Source organism: Callorhinus ursinus, unplaced genomic scaffold (assembly GCF_003265705.2).
Source record: "Callorhinus ursinus isolate GAN/ISIS: 27379988/994484 unplaced genomic scaffold, GSC_fseal_2.0 scaffold44, whole genome shotgun sequence".
Classification (NCBI taxonomy): Eukaryota; Metazoa; Chordata; class Mammalia; order Carnivora; family Otariidae; genus Callorhinus; species Callorhinus ursinus.
In genome coordinates, this window is record NW_027397106.1 from 12,917,419 (window position 1) to 12,943,817 (window position 26,399).

The 26,399-nt window shown below is 34.1% G+C and overlaps 1 protein-coding gene across 1 annotated transcript in view; it reads right to left on the reverse strand.

The window, feature by feature from the left end:
- The window catches only part of CNTN1 (contactin 1), a 290,240-nt gene that overhangs the window by 190,644 nt on the left and 73,197 nt on the right, over positions 1 to 26,399 (reverse strand). Inside the window, exon 2 of the mRNA XM_025883027.2 lies at positions 6,621 to 6,668. The gene's annotated coding sequence lies outside the window, so the exon portion shown is untranslated. The remainder of the gene's footprint in view (positions 1 to 6,620; positions 6,669 to 26,399) is intronic.

Here is a 26,399-nt window from a genome sequence, read left to right on the forward strand (position 1 = left end):
ACAATATTAAATACATTTCTTTTTTTTTTCCAAATCTGATCATTCCAGCATAACCTATCTTTGAAAACTATATTTTCTGTCATTTTTCAGCCTTCTTTTAAGTCCATTTTATTCTATATGCTTTGTAATTTTTGAACTAATTTATCTTAAAATTTATCTTCAAAATATTGAATTTAGATTCATACAGAAAATTATTTCTTTTGCTCCTTCCCACCAACTATGAATCTGGAACCATTCTAAATTATTGGATGAAGTGTGTTGGATCAGGTGAATTCTACAACCAAACCTCAGTGAAGGCTGTCCAAAAGTTCTGAATTCAAAGGGCAAATCTGTGTCACTTCACTCAGTGTCAAAGTCTAGATAGGCATGTTTTTGATGCCACATTCTTAGTGGTAGGTTTATTTCTTGTACGTCCTTACTCTTAGATTGTTGTCCTTAAGGACCCTGGTTTCCTGACAGATTCTTCTATTAGACTCCATCTTGGGCTAGCCCTAGGCTTCACCTTCTGTCCCCAGCTTTGGCCTTGGTTACTTCTCAGGATTGCTGCTTTTGCTTTGTTTTTGTCCTCTTTAGGGTCTTTCTTTTACTATCATCTCAGAAAAGCATTTAAAAAGAAGTATTTTGTAGCTATGTTTTTAGAGTTTTTCATTTAACAACTGCCAGAAAATGAACTGTCTCTCTATTTTTTTAAAACCTTCCCAAATTTATTTTTAGAAATTGAAATAATACATTTCATTGCCTATATAACAAAGGTTTTATTACCTTAAGTAAAACTGTTAATGAGTGATAGCTTTTCTAATCAACTTCTTAATACATTTAACAAGTAGTATTCTTTTTTTTCCCTAAAGATTTTATTTATTTATTAGAGACAGAGAGAGAGAGCAGGGAGTAGGGGTAGAGGGAGAGGGAGAAGCAGACTCTCCACTGAGCAGGGAGCCTGACATGGGGTGTGGGGGGTGGGGAGGCTCGATCTCAGGACCCTGGGATCATGACCTGAGTGGAAGGCAAGACACCTAACCAACTGAGCTACCCAGGCACCCCAACAAGTAACATTCTTGATGGTACTAATGTCAAGAAAAATAAATAGTAAATCAGAGGCAATATGTTTCACATTTTGAACACCTACTTGCTAAAAATAGATTGATAGCACATTATATGAAGACCCTCCTCCAAAAAAAAGAAAGGCCCTCCTCCAGACTCAAAATGAAGAAAAAAAATTACATCTTTTGAGAATCAAATTCTAAGAAATCTAAAGCCTACTATTAGTCTTTATATTTTTCAAAAACACTGATTAAGCTTAAATCTAAATTTAGAAAGTATATCTTCTTTTAGGTTTATAAAGATCTACATTCCCTTAATGATATTTATGAGTAGTCCTGACCCACTGAATCAGAAGAAGTAATCCTACACCTTGTGCTTCTATAACAAGGAATTATAGCATGCTATAATAACTTGTTTATACATCTTTTTAACTAGACTGTGAGCTTCTTGAAAAGAGAAATTATATTGTGTAAGACTGATGAATCACAGACCTGTACCTCTGAAACAAATAATATATTATATTAAAAAAAAAAAAGAAGAAGATAGTAGGAAGGGAAAAATGAAGGGCAGGTTATCAGAGGGGGAGACGAACCATGACAGACTATGGACTCTGAGAAACAAACTGAGGGTTCTAGAGGGGAGGGGGGTAGGGGGATGGGTTAGCCTGGTGATGGGTATTAAAGAGGGCACGTACAGTATGGAGCACTGGGTGTTTTATGCAAACAATGAATCATGGAACACTACATCAAAAACTAATGATGTAATGTATGGTGATTAACATAATAAAATAAAATTAAAAAACAAACAAACAAACAAAAACAGAAACCTACCAAAAAAGGAAAAAATATTGTGGTAGGCCCAGAATTTAGCACTGAATTTAGGTAATGAATAAATATCTGATGAATTTAATCTATGAGTGAAAATGTTTAGTAAAATGTAAGAAGTTTATAATTCTGTAGTATGTATCATTTCAGCTTGTCCTTTTTTTTTTTAAAGATTTTATTTATTTATTCATGAGAGACAGAGGAGGAGAGAGAGAGAGGGAGAGGGAGAAGCAGAGGGAGAAGCAGGCTCCCAAGGAGCAGGGAGCCCGATGCGGGACTCGATCCCAGGACCCTGGGATCATGACCTGAGCCGAAGGCAGACGCTTAACCATCTGAGCCACCCAGGCGCCCCCAGCTTGTCCTTTTTTAACCAATTCTAAGAAAAAACTGTTAGAGTGTTGTAAAAAATATTATAGTATTGTAAGCCAGCCTTAGTAGGACTTCTCTCCAAATGAATTAACTTGTAGTCTAGGTAGAGCTTCCTTCCTTTCTTTCTCTCCTGTTTATCATCTAATTCACATGTTTCAGTACACAATGAATGAAGTTTTTATTCTGAAATAAAAAGTGATTTTAAATTGTATTTTACCTGAAACATTGTTAACAAGCTAATATCCAATAAAGAAAATCAATATTTTCAGCATTTAAGATAAATGTTTTCTAGAGGTGAGTTTTAAGTAATTTTCATTTACTTTCTTTAAAACAATGAAGATTATATTGCCAAAGAAATAAATCCCAAACAAATAAAAACTTTGAGAATTTAGAGAGTTTTGAGAGTTTAGAGAGACTATTATATAGGTTGCATCATCTCACATACATTTTTCAGGCTTACATAACTATATATTTTTTTTTAAATGTTCAACTGAAAATGGTGTTTAAAATATGAGCCTTAAAAAGCATCCAAATCGGTAAGGGAGAAGTAAACCTTTCACTATTTGCAGATAACACAATACTATATTTACAAAACCCTAAAGATGACAAAAAAACTACTAGAACTGATAAATGAATTCAGTAAAGTCACAGGATACAAAATCAATGTACAGAAATCTGTTGCATTTCTATATACTAATAATGAAGCAGCAGAAAAAGAAATTAAGAAAATAATCTCATTTATAATTGTACCAAAAAGAATAAAATACCAAGAAATAAATTTAACCAAAGAGGTGAAAGACCTGTACTCTGAAAACTATGAAACACTGATGAAAGAAACTGAAAATGCACAAAGAAATGGAAAGACACTCCATGCTTATGGATTGGAAGAGCATATATTGTTAAAATGTTTATGTTACCCAAAGCAATTAGGCTGCATATTTAATGCAATCCCTATGAAAATACCAAAAGCACTTTTCACAGAACTAGAACAAACAATCCTAAAATTTGTATAGAACCACAAAAGACCCTTGAATAGTCAAAGCAATCCTGAAAAAGAAAAATAAAACTGGAGGCATCACAATTCCAGCCTTTAAGTTATATTACAAAGCTGTAGTAAGCAAAACAGTATGGCATTGGCACAAAAACAGACACATGGATCAATGGAACAGAATAGAAAACCTAGAAATAAACCCATAATTATATGGCCAATTAATTTTTGATAAAAAGGGAAAAAATACACAATGGGAGAAAGACAGTCTCTTCAGCTTTCCCAACTGTAGTGTTGGGAAAACTGGACAGCTGCATGCAAAAGAATGAAATTGGACTACTTTCTTACACCATACACAAAAATAAGTTCAAAATGGTTTAAAGACCTAAATATGAAACCTGAACCCATAACAATCCTAGAAGAGAGCACAGGCAGTAATTTCTCTGACATCAGCTATAGCAAATTCTTTCTAGATGTCTTCTGAGACACGGGAAATAAAAGCAAAAGTAAACTATTGGAATCACACCAAAATAAATAGCTTCTGCACAACAAAGGAAACAATCAAAAAAACTAAAAGGCAACTTATGGAATGGGAGAAGATATTTGTAAATGACATATCTGACAAAGTGTTAGTATGCAAAATACATAAAGAACTTATACAACTCAACACCAAAAGAAAAAAAAAACAAATAATACAAATAAAACTGGGCAGAAGAGATGAACAGACATATTTCCAAAGAAGACATATAGATGGCCAACAGACACATGAAAAGATGTTCAACATCATCCATCATCAGGGAAATACAAATCAAAACTACAATAAAATATCACTTCACACCTGTCAGAATGGCTAAAATCAAAAACACAAGAAATAACAAGTGTTGGAAAGAATGTGGAGAAAAAGGAATCCTTGTTCACAGTTGGTAGAAATACAAACTGGAGCAACCTCTGTGGAAAACAATATAGAGGTCCCTGAAGAAGTTAAAAATAGAAGTACCCTATGATCCAGTAATAGCACTCCTGGCTTTTTACCCTAAAAGCACAAAAACATGATTTCAAAGGGATACATGCACCCCTATGTTTATTGCAACATTATTTATAATACCCAAATTATGGAAGCAGACCAAGTGTCCATCAATAGATGAATGGATAAAGAAGAGGTAGTATATATATAATGGAATATTATTCAGCCATAAAAAAACAGAGTCTTGCCATTTGCAAGGATGTGAATAGAACTACGGAGTCAATGCTAAGCGAAATAAGTCAGTCAGAGAAAGACAAATGCCACATTATTTCACTTATATGCAGAATTTAAGAAACAAATCAAACAAGCAATGGAAAAAAAGAGAAAGAGAGAAAAAAAAACATAGAAACCAACTCTTAACTATAGAGAACAAACCAATGGTTACCAGGGTGGGAATCGGGTGATAGGGATTAAGAGTACATTTATCATGGTTAGTACTGAGTAGTGTATAGAATTGTTGAATCACTATATTGTCCACCTGAAACTAATATAATGCTATATAAAACTATACTAGAATTAAAATTAAAACTTAAAAAAATTGAAAATTAAAAAAGAAAAAATATCAGCCCCATGTGCTTCTATTTTTATACGAATCCTTCTGTAGTTATCACCCACTCTAAAGTGGGTGAAATTAGAACCCAATCTTCACCGCTTTTCTTCAGGTAACTTTTTATGTCCTATAGGGTATATGAATGTATGTATGTGGGGCCTCGTTGATATTTCAGGTACAAAAAAGTGAAACCAAACTCACTCTGTTCTCCAACAACATTTCCTTTTCATCAGTTCTGCAATTTTCTTTTTTGCTGTAAGAATAAACTTGAAACCATCTCTGCTCTTCCTTTCCCTTTATTCAGGGCTCTCATCCAGGGCTAACATCCAGGGCTTTCCTCCCAACTCCCCTCCCGCAACCCTCAGTTTGTTCTCTACAGTTGAGAGTCTCTTATGGTTTACCTCTCTCTTTTTTTTTATGGTTTACCTCTCTTTTTTTTTTTAATCTAATCTATCATGAAGACCTGTCATATTTGTTTGCTTTCATGTCTTCTGGTAATGGTATGCCTCTCTATTTCTACTGCCTCTATCAGGATTAGGCTGTCATTTCCTGCTTTGAAAGGACTACATAATTTTCAATGATCTCTCCTAATTTTAGCACTTTACTGCTAATTGTTTTTTTTAACTCATTACTCTGACCAGATTGTGGATTATTGTACTCAACTAAAACAGTAAAAATCCAGTTTAGTAGTTTTTAGCTCGAGGACAATAGAGATGAAACTGGAACAATCACTTAGTATTATCCACCAAAATAGGTCCATAACCTCCATCTGCTCTGGCTGTACAATTTTTATTACCTTTTCCTCAAATGCTTTTCATTCCAACTTGTCACTCGAGCACATATCTAGGTCATCTTTCACAATTTTGTTAAGTGGTCTTCATACTGCAAAAAATCCCCTTCTCATTGTCCTATCAATCCAAAATTGTATGACATAAAGCATTTCATAAAGTGTTTAGTAGAGTGTCTACCCTATAATGCTAAGTAAATAGTATTATTATTGTCGCTGTTGTTATTATTATTAATTCCAAGACATGTCCCCACTACTCAGCTCACATTTGATAACTCATCCCAATATCTATTTTTTAAAAGATTTTATTTATTTATTTGACAGAGAAACACAGCGAGAGAGGGAACACAAGCAGGGGGAGTGGGAGAGGGAGAAGCAGGCTTCCCGCTGAGCAGGGAGCCCGATTCAGGCTCAACCCCAGGACCCTGGGATCATGACCTGAGCTGAAGGCAGACGCTTAACGACTGAGCCAACCAGGCGCCCCTCATCCCAGCATCTATTAACTCAGAAACATTGAGCACTACACTATTTGGTATTAATTTTTCTCTAATTGTTTTGTATATTTGCACAGTGATTTACTCATATAGGTATTAGCAGACAGGACACTTAGAAGACATTACTAAGTAGTCATCAAGCAGTTTATCGTATGTTTTGATATTTTTTAAATTTTTTATTTAAATTCTAGCTAGTTAACATATAGTGTAATATTGGTTTCAGGAGTAGAACTAGTGATTCATCACTTACATATAACATCCAGGGCTCTTCAGAAGTGCCCTCCTTAATACCCATCACCCATTTAGCCCATCCTCCTCCCAACTCCCCTCCCACAACCCTCAGTTTGTTCTCTACAGTTGAAAGTCTCTTATGGTTTACCTCTCTCTCTCTTTTTTTTTTTTTTGGTATTTTTTTAAAATTGAAAAATAATACAGAAAGTTAAAATGGAACCAATATCATTATCAATATCATTATTTTTATTCTTTAAAACACGCATGCACACACACACACACACACACACACACTCCAAGTAAACAGCTTACCTTAAGATTGTTCTGAATTCAGCTTCAGAAATGATCCAAGTTGGATACCTACAAATCAATAATTATGAAATTACAGTCAATTAGCTTGAAGATAAAGATGTTTTTACTTTATGCTTTTTAACATTTTTTACAAAAAATTAGTTGCATTTTAACCCTCTACAAGTTTTTGTTTGTTGCTTTGACCACTGCAGTAAAGTTTTAGCATATTTTTAAAATACATTATAAAATCAGTAAACACTTTTAACTTAAAGAGATTTGACTGTTTTTATTGTTTGCAAAGCCTATTGATGGTTCATAGCCCAAATATCCTCTTATTCACCATTACTGAACTGAACTAAAAATTAACATTTTAAATAAAACAGGGTAAGAACTGCTGAACTGGTCCCATTTTATGATACTGAACACTAGACTGGAATTTATTTTAGAGAAGCCTGTATTTACACCATATCCATCATACATATAGCATGTATGCGTGTGCGTGTATATACCATATATATGTATACATATTGGTAGACGGCACAGTAATAGTCATACACATACAAATTTAAGGGAAAAAACAGGTAGATCTAAACATTTCATAGAGGAAGCCAAGTATTTGGGTAAAATCAAGTGGATTAAATTCAACCTAGCTCAGGTTTTAAATAAAGTGATATTTTGGTAATTTTAATAAAAACAATAGCAACAAAAATTGTGTGTTAAGTTTGATAGTTTATAGAATACTTTTCACATTCTTGTTCTGGTCTTCAGTAACCCTCATAGCCATAAATGTGTTCCCTCCTAAATACCGTTAGGGTAAACTTGGTCTCAATTGACACAGAGGTAATTACATAGAAAGCTTGTCCCATCAAATGCACATTCTGAGAATAGCCTTTCCATTTAAAATACAGACTATGTCATGTTTCCTCATAAACAAAACAATTGTAAAATCTAGCTATTCATATGGCTGAAGCTAGTCCTTTAGATCTTGCCTCAAACATCCCTCTCCCAGAATGACAGCAGATATTAATCAGATAATGACTCAAATCAATACATACTATATACCATATTAAATGTCATGAAGAAGGCTCATATAGTACTTTGAGTGCAATGGGGATCCTGAATTGATCTGAGGGGATAGAGGAGAGGAATAAAATTTGAACTGAGAGTTATTGGGTAAAGACCGAGCAGAGAGAGTTTCCATTTAGAAGGACGGGCAGGTGCAAGGTGCTAATGCAGGAAGGAGCGTGGCACTGTTGAGAAGCAGGAAGAAGGCTGTTCAGGTTAAAACACAGAAATGGAGTGTTGTGTAGGTGTGTGCAAAGTTGGCGAGGTCAGGCAGGGCCATAGCAGGTTAGAGGAAGGTTAGTTTTTATCTTATACGCTACAGGAGGTTACTGCAAGGTTTATGCAGAGGAGTGAGGTAGTTAGATCTTGAAGATGGTAACTCTGGTGAGGAAAGAGAAAGTGGAGGAAGAGTGAATATAAGAATTGAGCAAGGGGTATTTTTCTAGTTCAGGAAAGAAGGATGGTGGCTTTGACTAGAATATTCGCAAAATAAATTGATAAAATTGGTTTGTTTTAATAAGTTTTGGGAGATAGATTATAATCAGTCTCTCTCACTTGATTGTAAGCTACATGAGGGCAGAGACTGCATGTTTTACTGATCATTATATTCTCTGCCACAATACTTTGCACACAGTAGATACTCCAAAAAAATTTTTTTCATGAATGCATGGTAGGAAAAGGAGAAGAGAGTGGAGATATGACTTAGGAAAGTATAACTGTCTAAAGCTCAGAATAGAGATCTTGACTGGATATATAAATTTGGAAGTCATAGGAATATTAGTAACATTGAAGCCATGGGAGTGGATGCAATATCTATGGGGAGAAAATAGCTTAATAATGATAACTGAATTTTTGCAGACTCTATGTATCAATCACTGTTCTGAGCATTTTACATGTTACAATCCAGTTAATCCTTACAATAACCCCATAAAGAGTACTCTGTTTATTATCTCGCTTTAAAGATGAGAAAACCAAGGCACAAAGGAATTATATAATTTTCCCAAATTCACACACCTAGTAAATGGCAGAACTAGGATATGGTAGGCAGAATTCTAAGATGGCCTCCCACATGTCCAACTCCTGGTGTTCACACCTTGTACAATTTCCTCTCCTGTGTGGGGCAGAACTTGTCCCCAAGTGCAATGGGGAAAAAATTCCCATGACTTAGTTATTAATAAATTGACTTTGAATTAATCAAAATCAAAAAGGAAATCCTTGTGGGCCTGGCCTAATCAGTTGATCCATTTGAAGGAGATTGGGCCCTCCCTGACATCAGAGATTAAAAGTGTGAGGCGGCCTATACAGAGACCCACATGGTGGAGCACTGGGAGCAGCTTCTAAGTGCTGAGAATAGCCCTTGGCCAATAGCCATCAAGGAAATGGGGAATTCAGTCCTACAACCACAACAAGTTGAATTCTGCCAACACCAGTGAGCTTAGAAGAGGACCTCAAGCATCAGATGAGACCTCAGTCCTAGCTGACTTCTCAGGCTTGATTTCAGCCTGTTGAGACCCTGAGCAGAAGACCCAGATGAAATCCATCCAGACTTCTGACCTACAGAACTGTAAAATGCTAAATGAGTATTGTATTGTCTTAAGCCATAAGTTTGTGGTAATTTGTTTTACAGCAATAGGAAACTAATAACACATGATGAAACCTGAGTAGTTGGTTTACATAGCCTGGGCTGCTAAAGTCTGGGCTACATTGCAGAAGGCAGAAGAGGTGGGAAAATGAGAAGAGAAGCTAATAACGACAGAACCCTGAGGAATGTAGACATTTAAGAAATGGGCAGTGGAAAATGAACCAGCAAAGGAGACTGAAGGCAAACAAGCCAGGAAAGTCCAAGAGAGTATGGCATTAGAGAAGCCAAGAGGGATCTGTGGAAGGACAGATTGACTGAGTAAGAGTGTACAGTGCCACAGAGTGCAGATCAGATGAGGACTGGAGAACACTTCTTGGATTCAGTAAGATGGAAGAGGGTGATATTGGCTTTCCCCTGGCCAATTAAAACAGCAGAATTGGGATTTTAGAACCTCTTTTGTTTTTTTTAATTTAGAACCCCTTTTGTTTTTCTTTTAATGTGATGGGCTGGGGAGAAAAAAATATTTTCCAGACATATTTTTATTATTCAATATTTTCATGCAGAAGCATTATAAACCTCTTCCTCAAGAATTAGACACATTTTGTTAATTACAGCAGGCTTGAAAAGTAAATCAATTAAGATGTTTTGTCACAAAATTGAACTTCAAGGATTAATATTTTTTTAAGTGACAAGGCAATATTGCACCCAAGTAGTATTCTAAAGAATATTTAATCTCATGAGCTGACTAATGAAAAATAGTAGAAAGAGGAGAACACAAAAAGGAGCATTCAATTTCCAAAACTCATTTACTTTGTTTATACCACCACTCTAAGGGAAAGTTATTCTTTTCTCCTAAGAAAATATGAAATCAGATGCAGAAGCCAAAATGTAAATATGCATTAAGCAAATCAATAAAGATCCATTCTGACTCTAATAGAGTACAATTGAGAAGACAAAGTGTACACACAGAGATAATTAAATTTATGACTTTTTATGCTGCTATATTCACCCTTTGATATTGTTTTTGGGTTCTCTTGTACCAGTACTTCACTTTGGTGACAAATTTTATGGGCAGCAGGAATAACAATGACAACCCTCCCCTTATCCCATATAAAATAACAAAATAATAAGATTCAAACTACCTTGTTATTCCTATACATGGGGGGATACACTTGTCTCCAGTGGAACCCTCAGGAAAGGAAAGGAGAGTTTATCCAGGGATCTCTGACACATAGCCAACATAGGAACAGGGCCATGTTCAATGGCTCGGCCTGAACTGAGATTTAAATTTTCTATTTTGAATGATAAGACAGATGTACAATGGGATAGAGACCCAAGTGCAGGAGTGTAGTTTTAGCGCGTCTTCTGGTGGCTTACATGAAATTCTTCCTCCCTTTTTCTCATCTGAGGCTTTTGTCTCAAATACGGTTGTGAGTTCACCTGTTCCTAACACTTTACTCATACACAGATGGCTTAAGAGGCCTGATAACAGTCATTGCTTATACTCCCGAGGTTACCATTTGTTTTGCTGTTCACTTACATTTTAAGGATCTTCAGTTTGTTTCACATCCAACTTATTTTCATGTATTTGGCTCCTACCTTTAGTTTATGAACAAGCCAGCTCTTACTAACAGAGGTAACCTTACTAGTGAGCATATGACTGCTTTCTAGTGTAAGACAAATCTTGATTCATTAATGAGTCATACCGTCTTCATAAAGAAAAGCAACTTCTATCATCCTGGCATAAAATTCTTTAAAAAAGAAAATTTCATTTATGTGTGCAATTTAAGGAACAAAACAAATTAGCAAAGAGGAAAAAAAAGAAAGAAAGAGGTAAACCAAGAAACAGACTCTTAACTATAGAGAACAAACTGATGATTACCAGAGGGAAAGTAGATGGGGGGATGGGTTAAATAGATGATGGGGATTAAGGAGTACATGTATGATGAGCACAGGGTATTACATTAAAGTGTTGAATCAGTACATTGTATACCTGAAGTTAACTAACTGGAATTTAAACAAAAAATGTTAAAAAAAAAAAAGTCTACCCATTAGGGTGATCAGTCATTCCAGGAAATAGACCACATCTTCCTAGTCTATGAGTCCTGAACCTCTAACCAAAACAAGAAACTTGAATAGAGTGCTTATTTTCTTTAAAGCCCTTCTCTTTCAATTCATGGAATTTTGAGATGAACCTTAAAATGAGGACTGGCCATTTTTTTTCTCAAAAAACAAAAAAAAAATACCACTCTCTGTGAAAATATAAGACAAAGATGAGTATGAGAAATCTTCTCAAATTTTACTTTATATGTTGGTTATCCTAGAATCATATTGTAGTTTCCCACAGAACTGACAAGCAAATAAATTCTTGGCTGATGTTTCAGAATTTTCATCTCAAACATTCCAAATCCCTAATGGCCTTAAACTTCAAAGCCTAATCACTCAATTGCCTTATTATCACTTTTCCCAGTTGGGATGTACAAGCAACAAGTCTTTCCAGTAGTTCCATGTTACACAAACTAGTGAGACAGGTGGCTCCTCATGATCATGTTGTCCAATTCTAACTTCTTATAATTTCCCCCAAACTATGTTTTTCAAATTAGGCTGTATTTACTGCATGTAAATACTCCACACTGGCTTCCAATTACTTCAAATTCTGGTATACTTGAATATGCTGTTTGTTTTAGTGAGCAGAGCTCCTGGTATAAATAAGAGTACAGAACATCTCTTTCATTCATATCCTTGTACTGATAAACTATAGTCCCCAGAGTAGGTAACTTTTTAAGCTTCACAAGACTATGGGTCTACAATAGAATATAAAATATAGACAACACTTTGGTCTGAAGCCTTTTCAGAAGAAAGATATATGATCCAGATTTTAGGGAATCCAGATAAAATTCTAACTTTAAACTCCTTAATATTTGCTCCAAAACCACAATGACTTTAGGGAGATTTAGATTTCCAGTTAAAATGAGTCCTCATAACAATGACAGGAGCAGAAACCAGAACTAGATTGCTTTAAACTAAGCTTGTATCCTGTTCTACTTTGATTTTAGCTCTATTTTGATATCAGTGGAAATGATACTTTTAAAAATCAATTTCTTCTTTTAAAAAGGGATTTCACTTCTGCTCCCATTTTCACTTAACTTAGGGGATCTACTGTATTGGATCCCAAAGTATTTCTTAACTGCTTCACAGTTAATAAGAGAAAAACTTAACTTTCACAACTTGACTCTAAAACACATTATGGGGCGCCAGGGTGGCTCAGTCAGTTAAGTGTCTGCCCTTGACTCAGGTCATGATCCCGGGGTCTTGGCATCGAGCCCCACATCAGGCTCCCTGCTCAGTGGGGAGCCTGCTTCTCCCTCTCCCTCTGCCTGCTACTCACCCTGCTTGTGCACTCTCTCTCTCTCTTTCTCTCTCAAATAAATAAATAAAATCTTAAAAAAAAATAAAACATATTACAAAGAATGTCTTAAGTGATGGCAAACTTCTTGGAGAATGTACTTATAATTGAGGTCCAATCCATAGCTATTGGTATTTAGGACATTGGAAACCTTGACCAAAAAAAATAATAATAATAAATTTCTTAAGAGTTGCTATATATTTTTGTGCTTCATAAATAATTATACCTTCAGGTATATCTACATATCCAAACACTACCAGACAACTAGCTTTTAAATTATAAATCTCCTTGGTGGAATTCTTTTAAGTGGCAGGTGAAAAAAGGTGAGGAGGGTTAAATTTTTATTCATTTTAAAGAATGAGAAGTAATACACAGAAGGAATTAAGTAATTTAAAAGAAACAAATGGGAAATTGTGTATTAAATAGAGTTTCTGAAGGATAAGTTGAATTAATTTGATATATTTTAGTTAATGAACTTAATCTTTACAATAAAAATGATAGTTACTATTGAGAAACAATTATTTACCAAGTTTTGAACATACATTATTATATTAGAAATCTTGCAAAATAGGGATTATTTTCTCATGTGAAAGGTATGGTTTCAACCACTTGGTTTAATGAAAATTGGTACTAATAGAATTCCCCAAGTTCCGATCCAAAGTTGTTTTCAACAAGGAACTGAGTCACTCACTCTGTCATCAAATAGATGGTTCTAACTATTAAATAGGCTTTTCCTCACTATCACTTTTTAATATCAAAAGAAGGGAAAAGATCAGTTATTAAAAGCTTATTTCCTATAGGAAACATTTTCTAGGTAATGCCAGTAAAATCTGGTGAAAAGGAACAGGTTGTTCTGCTTTAGGGTTTTTTCATTTGTCTTGTTTTGTTTCTAATAAAACCTAAGGAACTGTATGTGTTTAGGCAGGATACTGCAATGAGTTTTCCATTGTTCATTAATAAAAAATATTTTGGAAGAAAAAATAAGACTCACCATATTCCAGATCAATACAATCTTTGTTTTTTTTCTATGTGTAGAATTGAGCAAAGTGGGAGTTCAAGTGAGTTAATATTTTAAAAAGGTTGAAAAGGTAGGGGTCAGAAAACTTTATATATAAAGGGCCAGGTGGTAAATACCTTATGCGGGCTGGACCAACAGGTCTCTGTCACAACTATACAATTCTACCATTGGTTGGTGGATTGGGAAAGCAGCCTAGACAATATATAAATGAATGTCTATGGCTGTGTCCCAATAAAACTTTATTTACAAAAACTGTACCTGGACTGGATCTGGCCCAGGGCCTGTGGTTTGCTGACCCTGAAATAGGAGAATAATAAAATATGATCATAACATGGAAATGGTGAAGCCAAGACATTTTCTCATAGTGTGTTAAAAGCCTTCTCATTGCTTTGTTCAAATAGTTAGCAGCAACATTCAGGTATAAACATTAGGTTTTAGGCTAGACCTTTAGTCACGGAAAAATAGGCCAACTATTCCTTTAGTTCTTTTGGAATGTCCTCAAATGAAATATTCTCAAATACAAAATTTTTAAGGACTTATAGTAAGCTGTTAAAACCAACAGTATTTTCATCTCCTCTTTACTGTAAAGAATTTCACAATTTGGCATCTTTATAATGATGTGTGCCTTTGAAGGAGAGACTGAGAACATCTGCAGGTAAATTTGAAGTTTCTAATTATATATAATTTTGCCTTACTTACCCTAAAAACTCTCTGAAAGAGATAGTGTTATAAGTCACCTTTTATAGGTCATGAATATGAAGTTTAAGGTGATTTAGTATATTACCAAGGTTATGTAGATACTAAACTGTAAGGCCAGGATTTGAACAATGTAGTCCTATACTTAGAGCTACTATGTATGGCTGTGCAATTCATGCACCCCTTAGAACATATAAGGGCATAGATCATATAGATTTATATGTTTATTGTAGAAATTTTCCACAGGTGAAAGTAAATTTTATCTTACAAAATCAGTATTATGACTTTTTTAATGAGAGGATATATATTTTAGAAGCAACCTTTTTTGTAATTCACAATAATGTGCCATATATGACAGCTCCAATCCTGGGTGGACTCTAAAGACCTTGTTCTTTTACATTATATCAAATGAACTCAGTGCCAGGACAGCCACCTGGAAGGTTACAAAGAGTAGGGTCTTGAGGGAACTCTGTGTTCCTACACTGTATATGTAACATTGTAACAATAGCCATTTCCCTGCCTTTAAGTCCTGGGAATCATTAATTACCATGAAAACAAATATAGAGAATGAAAAGGAGATAGGAGGGGTGCCTGGGTGGCTCAGATGGTTAAGCATCTGCCTTTGGCTCAGGTTCATGATCCCAGAGTCCTGGGATCAAGTCCTGCATCGGGCTCCCTGCTCCTTGGGAGCCTGCTTCTCCCTCTGCCTCTCTCTCTCTGTCTCTGTCTCTCATGAATGAATAAAATCTTTTAGAAAAAAAAAGAAAAGGAGATAGGAATTAAAGATACTCTGAACATTAGAGCATGATTGAATAGATGTAGAGATATATTATTGATTAAGATTGGGAGATAGTGTCTGGAGGAAGAAGGAAGATGACTTATTTTTAAGGTTCAAAGGATGCAGATGGTGGAGAAATCAAAAAGAAGTTGAAAATATGTACCCAAAGCTAAAACAGTGGTCAAAGCTAGAGTTAGGGATTTGGTTGTCATTTCCATAGAGGTATAAGAGCTAATGCCAAGAGAATGAGAGAACATAGGTGGAAAGAATCTAGGACTGGGAGAGGTGGAATCTACAAGATGAGCCAAAAAATAAAAAGAAAGAAAAAGTGTGATCAGAGAAGAGATATGACAAATTAAGAATAGGATCACTGACGCCAAAATCAAACAAAATATGTGTTAATGAAGAGTTTCATAAGAATGTCTCCTACTTCAAAGAGTTTCAGGAAGATGAGAACTGTGCAGAAATCACTTCAGCTGGCAATTCAGGAGTAACTAGTGAATTCTTCAAAGTCAGTCTCCATCCACTAGTAAAAGAAGGGGCTAGAATAGGGTGGGGGAAAGGATGTAGAAATACAGTGTGCAGAATATTTTTTTAATCTAAAATTTAGAAGAAGGCAGAAAAAGAGGGAGAAAGGATAAAGATTTGTTTCATTTTTTAAATTTTATTTATTTATTTGCCAGAGCTGTTTCATTTTTTTTAAAGAATGGAGACTCATTGGAAATTTTTGAAGTTGGGAAATATAAAAGTGAGGGATAAATAAGTGACACTACAATGTGTTATAGAAGACCCAAGAATCCCAAGTCACAAATAATTAGTGGCTGCAAGTAAAATGCTGTCCTGGTTCCTCCATCTATCGTTTTAAGCAGCTTTATTGAGATATAATTTATATGCCATAATATTGACCTGTTTTAAGTGTAAATTCAATGATTTTTAGCATATTTGCAGAGGCTTTAATCTTACATGTCCAATAACTGACATAATCATAAGAATTCTTAGTCTTATCTGTCTTAGAGTATTGCAAGAACACAGAACCTCATCATAAGAATAGAAACATAAAACAAAATAATAGAGACACATCAGTGTGATGGGCTGCAATAAGATTACAACTCATCATGTGGAATGAGGCAAATGCCCTAAATAGTTGCTTTTGTAGCCTTTACAATAGATAATTAATAAGCCACATTCTATGAATCAAGTAAGCTTTTGTTTTATAACATTAGGAATCTATCTAGATCCATAATTGACTCATAAAGTAACTATGCAGTAACATATTACTTATAGATATTTTTGCCTCATATTGACCTCTAATGGTTTTTATGTTTTGTTTTGTTTTGTTTTTTTAATTTGTTCACTTGTTTGTTTTTGGTCATACATCCCAAGGCAATTTCATACCATTTAAAGTAGCCATTGTGTTAGTTCTTTGTGTTTAACCTCAATCTTGGGTTGTGAAAACTTGCTGGTGCCTACAAATAACAAACATCATGTAACTATCCCTTTCTGTAGTCTTTTGTGAAATTCATTAATTTAGATATTTGCATACTTGGTTTCTGAATGATTTCCAGACTTATAGCATATTCACGCTTTACCTAAATTGAGAGAAAAAGCTCTACGAGTAAGTAAAAAATAAACAGTACAAAAATGAAGACTAACCATGGTTTACTCATAACATACCTACATATGTTACCCCTGTCAAGATATTAGATTACAGAGATGTAATATATACTTATTTTATATTCAGAAATATGACAGAAAAAAAAGAACTGTAGAGCTAAATCTAAACCACCCAAGCTTCTAAGTAATTATACCTCATAGCTAAAAATTTCCCCACGTTAAGATCTAGGAAGGAAACCTACCTAAAGAAATATATGTTATTATAATTATATTATAAAATTATTATAACTATAATATAAAATTATATTGTGTAAGACTGATGAATCACAGACCTGTACCTCTGAAACAAATAATATATGTTAAAAAAACAAAAAAGAAGATAATAGGAAGGGAAAAATGAAAGGGGGGAAATCGGAGGGGGAGATGAACTATGAGAGACTATGGACTCAGAAATAAACTGAGGGTTCTAGAGGGGAGGAGGGGTGGGGGGATGGGTTAGCCTGGTGATGGGTATTAAGGAGGGCACGTATTGAATGGAGCACTGGGGGTTATACGCAAACAGTGAATCATGGAACACTACATCAAAAACTAATGATGTAATGTATGGTGATTAACATAACATAATAAAATAAAATTTTTAAAAAATTATAACTTAATATGATAATATATATTATATTATTAAAACCATTTAATTGAACCCATTTGAATATGTTAGCTCTTTTTCAAATACAATATGTAAAGTTTTAAAACAAATCTCTCCTTCATATAGTAGACAAAGAAAAATAACCACTTTCTTATTAAACATTAGAAAGAAATATGTAAGACTTACTTGCCCTAACCTCTTTCTCATGAATTTTAGTAAACACTGATTTTTTAAAAAGCTAAAGTGAAAAAAAAGCTTAAAATTAGAAGAGTATAAATCTAATTTAAAGGTTTCTATAGCAAAAAATTAAATAATAACTAAATTATATGTTGAGATGGAGTTAAATGTGTGATTTCTATAAGTATTCATGAAATTAAACTGGGTAGGAAGAGATGAAGTACTTTTTCAAAGCACTGACTTTATCATCTTTAGTTTATCTGTTAAAATTTTCACAAGAGTTGACAATCACCATTAGTTTTTTCCTCCATGAAAGGCAACTATTACCAGCTCAAATGCACTTTCTGTAATCATTACTCAACCATATGTTGTTTTGTGAGATTGCAAATTTTCTCAGGGATGATAAAACTACTGACAGATCCATTTCTTCCTTTAATCATCCAAAAATGAATTATGGTCTTTGAAATTCTTCTGGCACAATAACCATTACTGCCTTCTTAGCGTGCCATTCTAACCACACAAAACCTATACTACTTGGGAATCTTCCAAGCAACTCTTTCAAATATAAAGCCACGTCCATCAACAATCCTCACTTTCAGATCTAGTTTTGAAAGAAATTATCCCATGTCCAAGTTGTTTTCTACTCACCTCTTTTTACTGATCAACTCAGCCCACCTACATCAGTCGTGATTTATCTTACAGTCCTCTTGGTTTGCGATTCCGTGTTTTTGCTCATGAGATTCTTGCTACCTTCTGTAAAGTAGTATTGACTACTAGTTTCCAATTACACTCATATAGGCTGGGGAGGTCATGGTTTTAAAACCAAGGAAGGAAAAAACAACAAAAATATGCAAATCTGAATTGATAATGTTGAATATGAGTCAACACTAATGAGAGAGGTGAAAGGAAAATGCACAATAAAATTTCATCAGTAACTACAGAATAAGAATTTATGTTAAGGATAATAAAAATCATTAACAGAAGTTTATTCAGCTCATTCTATGTTCCACGCACTTCTGGGTATTGCAAATACAGTGATAACCAACAAGAACAAGTCAAACACATCTTTGTTCCCATTGAGCTTATATTTTAGGGAAGGGAAATACAAAGTGTGCTGATAAAAATAAGTGCTATGAAGATTGCATTTGATCAGGACCATATCTGGAGTCCTGTGTCCAATACTAACCACATGCTTCTGACAATTACAGATAAAATATAAATCATGTAACCTAATGTTTGCTGATAAGTAATTGTTTGTATTTGTTTGAAATTGTTTGTAGTTGTTTTCTATCTTTGGGGCACAATTTCTTTCTTAAGAACAGAGATCTGTATCTAACACTTCCCACAAAGTACTTAGAATAGCAACATCAACAGAGCAGAGACCAGAAAAATCTTTTTTTAAAGTAAAGGTTCTGAGCACTATCATAAAGCAAACATCTTTTATTTGTTTTTGTTTTTTGATTTCAGTTTTGATTTTCAAAGTCTCTGTAGCTTCCCACTGTGCACAACAGAACATTTTTTTAAGTGATAGAGTTGTTAACTTTATTGTGTATTTCACAAATATATATGTGTATCAAATTATTACATGGGACACTTTAAACTTACACAATGTCATATGTTTATTGTATCTCAATAAAGACAGGAAAAATAATTTCAAGATGATAACAGCAGAGCATAAAACTAAGTATGGCCTTTTCTGAGCAAAGGACTTTGTGTGACGGTACTGATGTCATACCTGTGAAGCTGGGCCTGGTTCTCCCTACAAAAACAAATCTGAAATCTGACCACTTGTCACCATCTCCTCTGCTAACAACCTGGCATGTTCTACTACCTGGGTTACTGCTCTAGGCTTTCAAGTGAAATCCCTGCACAACAACACAAACTCAACTTTCTGAAAGTCAATAAAATGTATAATAAAATTATTTTCTAGGTTTAACATATATTCTTATGTTTTAAACATATAGTTTTTTTGCATGTGAGAGGATGGAAAAATATCTGAATCACCACTGTTCCAAGGGATGAATATATAAGTAAAAATTAAGTGCATTTAAGCATACCGCTATTTTTTTTCAAATAGAAAGTGCCAAGCCAGTCACTGTCAAAAGGAAATAGGCTACAGGTTTACATAGTGTTTTATCAGAAGTTTGTTTCATGTAAGTCTGCAATTCGGTTTTCTTAAATTCAGGTATTAATTTTCATGGCATTAAATTTTTTAAAGGCGTTACTTTATATAAACATTAATATCAGAGTCAAGAGATATGGTGGCTACATTGTATTGATCTTTAAAAGAGATGATATTGACACTGGGTAATGTGTAATGTACATTTGCCTATACAAGATCAATTTCCAATAGCTTGTGATAATACATACATAGAGATATACATCTCTACAAATAGACACAGATTCAGATAAAAGTATAGATACAGGATCTGTTTTGTTGTTAAATATTTTGAATATCACTCAGATTATATATACACATATATTCTTAGGGAAGAGGAATCATTTAAGGCATATCTATTTTGGCATTATAAGGTTTTTCATAAACTACATAATTAATTTGAGTAAGCTGTGTGATTCAAAATTCCACAAGAGGAATACTTTTAGAACCTTATATCTTTAGCTGGAAGAAGGACAAAATATTCTGGCCTGTTTTGACTAAGAAAAACATAAGGAAAGTGAGAAAGCAATCAAAGAAAGGAAGGACTACTGAAGCAGGAAAAGTGAGGTTTATCTGATTTTAGAACAATGACTCTCAACACTTCTTCTTTTTCCTGTCCACAACTTTGAATGACAGAGAAAACCCAAAAACACACAGATAATGTTTAGGACTCTGCCCCTCATCTACATTTAAGTCACTCCACATAACAGGAGTCAATTTAGATGAAGTCTGGGATATATATAATAATATAAATTTCTAGCTTCTGAAAGAGGGAGCTTGAAACTTTGCCTTCTGTTTCAGTCTTACATCACTCTCCTTCAACTTGCTTCACTGCCCCATCACACTATCGGACTCCAAGATCTCACATGCCATCTACTTCTTAATACTGCAGATGGCTCCCTCCTCCCTCCCTGCCCTGAAAGTTTTCTCATCAAGGTCAATTGCCTAATGGCAAGTAATTCAAAAATACATATATTTTTAGTTCTGATCTTACTTAACCTTTATGCAGCTTTATTACCTTTTAGCCCTCTTTCTGTTTGGAAAAGCTTTCTTCATTCAAGCCACACCACACTCTCCATAATTTGTCCCTCCTTGGTTTCTTCTGTGAGTTCCTTTGCCCATCCTTTAAGGATGACACTCCTCGGAAATCTGTCTTGGGTTTTATTTTCTTCTTATGCATATTTCCTATGGACAATTTTACTCACTTTCATGGTTTTAATGATCAACTCTAGGCTGATAAACCCAAATCTCGACATTGCTTCAAGTCTCTTTTCTGAGTTCCAGACATAAATACAATTCCCTGCTGATCAGTTTTACTGATGGTCCACTGAGATATCAAATTTCACAAATCTAAAACTGAATTCACTGCTATGTCATTACCCCGCCCAAATTAACCCCCTTTTTAGGTTTTCTGGTTTAGTTGTTGGCACTGTTTCATCCTGTTGCTCAAGCAATAAACCTTGAGCACCATCCGGCCCCTTCCTCCCTCTCAACCTCATAGATCCAATAACCAAGTTATAGTGACACTTCAGTTCAAACATCTCTCAAGTCTATCCACTTTGTCTTTATCTCCATTTAAGCAATCATAGCCATTTCTTCCACAGCTCACATCTGTTTCTGCACTAGCGTAGCTGCTTACAGTTGTTACCAGATCAAATCTAGTATCCTAATTGCAGTCAGTGTGACCTTTCTAAAATGTTATGCTAGTCATTTCACTCTCCTGTTGAAAATCCTTTAACTGGCCCCCCATTGTTTCTTTCATTCATTCACTAAACTCCTAGTCTATTTATAGAATGTATATCATGCTAGGCACTTTGCAGAGTGCCAGGGCTACACTGACCACAAAATACTACCCAGCAATACAGTTTTGTCCCTGAAACAAAGAATTGGTTCTTCTACCAACCCCAGACTCCAGATTCATGGTATCAGAACTTTTCATTAATCATTATTGTTCATTTATCTTAGTGATAATGATGCACTTACTCAGAATTTTTCATCCTATAAATGATACTGATATCTATTTCTCTGCTTTGCTTCTGTTTTACCTCTCAATACCTTCCAGATCGACCTGGGTTAAATTGGTGTTATCAAATAATAACATTAGATTTTATATTTTATTTTCAGTCAGCTATTTTACAAATCCACCACTCAACCCAGCCAACTTTGATTTTATAATTGGGCATTCTCCTCCCGGATAATGAATGCTCTAAGCAACCACAGCCCATAGTTGCCCGTCCTGCATGTTAAGTCTGTAGCTCAAGCATTTACAAAAATAGCAATACAAATTTTTCTTATTTATTAATTTCATCATTAATTAATCCTGAACTGAGGACTTCCTGCAACAACACAGATTAAAAGTTCCTAGGTTTCCTAATTCTGAACAACCTACACTAGAACATATCCTCTTAAATCTTTAGTTTCCCATCTCTAGCGAATATTTGCAAGAATAACATTATAAACAAAATACCACTAGACTTTGACTTTAGTTTAGCTGAAAATTAAGCTGCTCAATAAATTATACTCAAGCCAGTGTAGAAAAAATGTGCATATTGACCACTCAAGAAAAGACTACAGGGAGTCAGGCTGGTGTAGAAGAAAAACATCTGGTTTGTTATCCATGAGAAGTGGTTTTAGCCTAAATTCTAATATGTTCTAATTGTGATTCCAAGTAAGTTAGCAAGCTTTCACAGGTGTCACTTTTTGTTCTTTTTTTTTTTCTTTTAGATATAGTACAATGAGATTTATTCCTAATGTGATTTCCTTTTGGAATAACACACATGTCTAAGGGTTTCATGAGATCCTGTTGGATTTCTTTCCCAGGTTTTCTTTGGAGAAGTCTTCTCTAGTATGTGCACAAAATATTTTATTAACAAATGGAAATGCACTGAGGCTTCTAACTTGATACAAAGTAAGATCCAATTCATGGGATTGGAAAAGAATTACTTAAAGTCGCAGTCCTAATAAGGACGTTTCCACATCATTAGTTTCATAATGTACCTGCTTCTGCTTATTTCACTGTCACTAGTAAAATTTAATTGCTTCATATTTCATATTTATTATTTTGCATATAGTATGTGTTTCAGATTAGGAAAAGTAATAGAAAAAGCATTAATCAAGCCAGACCAGTCTCAGTCTTTTTTTACATGGTCTCTGATCATCCTCTTTTATACACACATTTGAGAAATTCTTGTGATTATATTTTTGTTAATTATATGTTATCTCTTAAGCCTCCTGTACTCCTTATGGAAGCATCTAACCTCTAAAGTTCCAATTTGAACCTTAATATGCAAATTGGTATTAATTATATAGACAATCTTTTTTTTATAGATAACCTTTAAACATTATTTTCATGGTCTCAATGCCCAAAGCTCTAAAATACACACATATAAATAGCTAATAAAATCTGAAGGAAATATTTAAACAATTTTGAGATAGAAAATTTTTTTCATTTTTATATACTTTTCTAGTATAAATTTAATTCTTCTAGCACTAGTTTTATTTCCAGTTCCAAATAATATCACACATAAATGGCTCTTTAGAATACGCTTAAAGGGATCTTAACTACTTCCTCTGAAAATTTTCTGAATGAAACACTGGTCCTAAGAGCTATCTTCTTTCCAAATGGCCAACTTGGTGAACCTGCCTTTCCAGAATAACAGGGATTTTGAGGACTGCCAATTTGTTATATAAGGGACCCTCTCTCCAGGTAGTATTGGCATCCTTTGGGTGCTCATGTAATCTGATTGCTTCAAAATAAGGATTTAACAATATTTATTGAAATACAGTAATATTTATTGAAATATTTATGGAAATAAGGCCACATGGTTTCTTCAAACTTGATGGGATTGTACTCTCAGTTCCATGACCTCTAAAGAACACTGTACCTGCGCGCAAAACAATCTGGAACACTGTTCTCACTTCTCAGCAATGTAGTCCCGAAGCCCTTGTGTTTCCTCCCCTCAATATACATTTCTCTCTCTTTTTCTTCCCCCTAATAACATTGTCTCAAAGAGATATTACAGACAACTGCTTAAGATAATGGGCAAAAAAGAGGTATATTTCCACAAATAGTGCAATTTATTATTGCCCTAAAAATATCTAAACACAGTCCAGGGCCAGTCCCATGATGATAATAATAAGGCACTTGCCAGAAAGGCAAAATTTAAGTGCAACACCCCAAATCCAGTAATCAATATAAGTAATATTTTAATGGAATATTTTAAAACATAAAAATTAATGCAAAAATTTCTGGTGAACAAAATATTAAAATTTTAAATAAAGAAAAGATATTATATGCTATATCTAGCTAAATAAGCCCCCACACTTGGCATTTGTTTTATCTTGCATTAGTTAATTGTAGAGTAACTACTTTTCAACTCATAAATGTCAGTATAAATATCATTAAACACTAAATCTATAAATGTATTGTTTTTCCATACTTGTAATTTTACTTGTTGGCCACAGACACTCATGAGATGCACTTTATATTCAGCTGCTATTTCCAAAAGAATTTTAAGGAGATCCAATTTAATATAATGTTATTCTTCTCCCCTTCTTAATAATAATTAAATTGTTCGTGTGTTTCAGATAAAGATATTATTACAACTAATGTCAGCTTGATGGAATTATTCCACCTTTTAAGTTTTTTTTAAAGCATTTGAATCTACACATAAAAATAACATAATAAATTCTTTACACTTCCATACAGAAGCACTGTAGTGTAACTGTGTAATTTATAATAACGAATTACAACTGGAAGACAACTTAAAAAACAGGTGCTTATGTACAATAAAATAAAAATAAACAGACCTTGATTGCAATAAGCATGAAGTTTTACATTATTTAAAATTCGAGAAATGTAGATAATGGGCATCACAGAGATAATTTCTTGCTGAAGCTCCCCTTCCTTGTCTAAGTTTACCATTTTGCATTAGAACAGAGGGGGCAGTCTTTCAGCTGACCTAATGGAACACTGCTGCAAAAATAAGAGGCCAATCTGTGTGCAATTCCAGTTCAGCCAGAAAGAATGCTAATTCTTCAGTGCTTTCTTTAAAGAAATTATTCAGGCTTTTCTGTGGCATGGAACACTGTGACCAGCCAGGAACTGTTAGAGATGAAAATAACCTTTCTTTGTTATGACCCCCAAAATGTAGTATTTGTTTCAGTTTCATAGGAGACTCTTGTACCTAGTTTTTTTAAAAAGTGAGGGGTAGGATGCGGTGTGGAATTAGTCATGCCCTAGCCATTTCCCATAAAGGATATAATTTTCTAACTTAGAATGTGCTCCCAAGGGACTTGTAAGAAGAGTACAAAAATATGATATCATTTCAAAATTGCTCAAGTATGGTCAAAGAACTCTGGATACAGAGGAGGAGGAGGAGCTGATTTGAAGGCCCTCTACCCTTACTAGCTGTAGGACATTGCATTCTGATTTGAAATATCCTTTTCCATAAAACAGCATTACTAATACCCATGTCACATAATTGTTGTAAGAATTAAGTAAACTGACAGCTATAAATAATCTATAAATTATGAACGGTTACACAAATGTCATGAAGGATTTTAAAAGATAACAAAATATAATAAGAATATAAATTAAGATTGTAAAGCCAATCTCTATTTCTACTGGAAATAAAATTAATTTTTAAATTATTGTTATCAGTCCATGGAAGTATAAGCTAATAAACTGAGATACTGCAATGAAATCATTTCTTACATTAAGATTTTTCCTTTAAGGAACATGAATTCAAAGACTAAAGATATATTAATGATCTTTTCAATTTTTATTAGCTTAGGAAAGTCAATTAATTTTAAAAATACACCTTAAAAGTTATTTTCACTTACAAAAATAAAACAGAAAAAAAAATCAGAAAAGCGGATGGAAAATTATTTGTTTGATAACTTTCCAAGTGGTTTTTAAGTAACATAAAAATAATGGATACTAAAATAAGACAATTCTATTATAAAGGAATAATTGAAGAGTAAAAATTTTACATCATAGTACTATTTGACTACTAGTAATAACCAGAGTAGATAATATGTAAATTAAATTGGAAATTTTCAAATACTCTTGCCGGGTATACTAAAAAATGTATAGTTTCTTGAATTGTTACATTTGGTTTCCTTAAAATAACTTTATAAAACACAGACATATTTTGTATGACAAAAGAATTTTGAATAAAGCGTATAAAATTCTTAAACTTTATTTTTTATCTTGATCAATTTCTCCTTTCTCTTTATTCTACTAACTCTTCCTCTTTTTTTAAGATTTTATTTATATATTTGACAGAAAGAGACACAGTGAGAGAGCGAAGAGCCAAAGGCAGATGCTTAACGACTGAGCCACCCAGGCGCCCCACTGCTAACTGTTCTTGAGAAATGTTACCCACTCTGGGTTTTCATTACTATTAACATATGATTCTCAAATCTATTTCCATTCCCAAGCTCTCTTCTAAAGGCCATAGTCCTATTTTCAGTTATCTACTGGCCATGATACCTGGATATTTCCCAGGGGCCCCTTAGCCCCTTCCAAAATGACCTCAAGATCTCCCACCCTCTGACATCCACTTCTGTCTCAATATTTCTGTCTGATTAAGAACTGCTACCCACAAAATATGCTCTAATGTCATTTTTCAAATGCCAACTTGAGAGCCAGTAATCAAA